This window comes from Penaeus japonicus, unplaced genomic scaffold (genome assembly GCF_977035675.1).
Source record: "Penaeus japonicus unplaced genomic scaffold, GWHDUDI00000001_assembly GWHDUDI00000021, whole genome shotgun sequence".
NCBI lineage: Eukaryota > Metazoa > Arthropoda > Malacostraca > Decapoda > Penaeidae > Penaeus > Penaeus japonicus.
The window spans coordinates 9,978,750-9,981,249 of record NW_028234423.1 but is presented as its reverse complement, the minus strand read 5'-3'; positions in this window follow the sequence as shown (position 1 = coordinate 9,981,249).

Here is a 2,500-nt window from a genome sequence, read left to right as displayed (position 1 = left end):
GAGAGAGGAAATGTGAAAGATTTACTGCGGACCTGAACTTACTGTGGAGGAATCAATGCGCTCATTATATTGTCTCTTTATTGATATTGCCGTTATTATCGTCATTATCATGATCCTTATCATGAATCATCGTTATTGTTACTCTTGTTGTTGGTGTTAACTGGAGTTTAACTTTATATCTATTCATAGTTCATCCATATTCACATTTTCTCTTAAATTCACTTTTTTTATACACATATTCTTCTTCTTTTTTCTGACCCATGGTTATGGTTTTGATTTCCCTTTTCTCTCTTATCCTCTTCGTCTTTCTTTTCCTCCTCCATCTCTGCCTTATTCCTTTCCTTCTCGTCTGCCTATTCCACTTCCTCCTCCTCTTTCTTTTCTTCCACGGCCTCTTCCTCCTTCCAGTGTTCCTCTTCTCCTCTTCCTCTTCCTCCTCCTCCTCCTCTATTTCTTCTTCTTCATCTTCCTCCTTCTCGTTTTCCTCTTCTACATCCCTTTTACTCCAAACGCGAAATTTAGTTGTATGTTTCCTAGTGTGTTTTTGGCTTTGCCTTTTCCTCTTTCTTTCTCTCTTTCCCTTTCTTTCTTTTTCTTTTTATTCTCTTTGTCTTTGATTTTTCCCTTTTCGTTATCTTCTTTCCCTTTCGTTCTCCGTTTTCCCCCGTTTTATTTTCTCTGTCCGATATGTTTGTTTTTTTGTTTTGTTTTGTTTTGTTTTGTTTTAATTCACAATTTCTATTTGTCTTCATTTGTTTTGCTTTATTTTGTTTTTATCACAATAACAGTTGGTCTTTTGTATCATCATAACAACGCCATTTCCAAAATGCATCGTCCTAAGCTCTGCATCCACACACCTTTTAGCGAACACGTTTTAGCGAAGCGCACCTTATTTGCGAACATGAATACTAAACAAGAGAAGTTAAACAAGTTTCGCCATAAATGACATATTGTGCTTTGAAATGCTAATCCCGTCAGAATAAAACATGTTGCTTTGATCGTGTATTCGAAAATCTTCAGAGTGTTGCGGAGAGAATTACGCAAAACAGGGAATTAGAGTAACGAAGAATGAGTGGAATCTCGTTATTATTTTGATAGAATCTTTTTTGCTGTCATTTTTTTATCATCGTTGTTGTTTTAGTTACTATCCTTATTTGATATCATTATTGCTGTTTGTTGGTGTTGTCATTCCTATTTTTATTATCATTATTAGTAGTCGTTTTAGAAGTAGTGGTATTGATAGTACGTTCATAATCATTATCATATGTTTCATATCATATCATCTTCATTGCGCGAGGGATGGAAAGGAAATTGACATCAAGCGATAAATGGCAATGACGCAACATCGATAAAAGAATGAACAAACTTCAATCGTAGAAACATGACAACGACAAATGCAATTTATTATTATTGTTATGTTCCTTCTCTCTCTCTCTCTCTCTCTCTCTCTCTCTCTCTCTCTCTCTCTCTCTCTCTCTCTCTCTCTCTCTCTCTCTCTCACTCTCTCTCTTTCTCTATCTATCTGTCTTTAGCTCTCTCTCTTTAGCTCTCTCTACCTCTCTCTCTCTCTCTCTCTCTCTCTCTCTCTCTCTCTCTCTCTCTCTCTCTCTCTCTCTCTCTCTCTCTCTCTCTCTCTCTCTCTCTCTCTCTCTCAATCTTTCTCTCTCTCTCTCTCCTTTTTTCTATCTAATAAGCAAATAGAAACACAATAACAGTGAAAGAAAACAAAACAAAGGAATATCGCCCTTAACAACATGGATGACTCCTAGGTCTTCGAAAAGTTTCTGACAAAGAAGGTGATTATGGAAATGTTTCGCAGGAGAGAAAGGGAGGGAGAGGAGGGGTAGGAAGAGAGGAAGAAGGGGAAGGAGAGGTGGGGAGGGGAAGGGGAGGAGGCGGGAGGGGAGGGAGAGGAGGGGTAGGAAGAGAGGAAGAAGGGGAAGGGGAAGGAGAGGTGGGGAGGGGAAGGGGAGGGGGAAGGGGTGAGGGAGAGGAGGGGGGGAAGAGAGGAAGAAGAAGGGGAAGGGGTAGGGAGAGGTTGGGAGGGGGGGAGGGGAGGGGGGAGGGAGAGGAGGGGGGGAAGAGAGGAAGAAGGGGAAGGGGAAGGAGAGGTGGGGAGGGGGGGGAGGGGAGGGGGTGAGGGAGAGGAGGGAGGAAGAGAGGAAGAAGGGGAAGGAGAGGTGGGGAGGGGAAGGGGATGAGGGGAGGGGAGGGAGAGGACGGGTGGGAAGAGAGGAAGAAGGGGAAGGGGAAGGAGAGGTGGAGAGGGGAAGGGGAGGAGGCGGGAGGGGAGGGAGAGGAGGGGTGGGAAGAGAGAAAGAAGAAGAGGAAGGGTAGGGAGAGATGGGGAGGGGTAGGGGAGGAGGGGAGGGGAGGGAGAGGAGGGGTGGGAAGAGAGGAAGAAGGGGAAGGGGAAGGAGAGGTGGGGAGGGGAAGGGGAGGAGGGGAGGGGAGGGAGAGGACGGGTGGGAAGAGAGGAAGAAGGGGAAGGGGAAGAAGA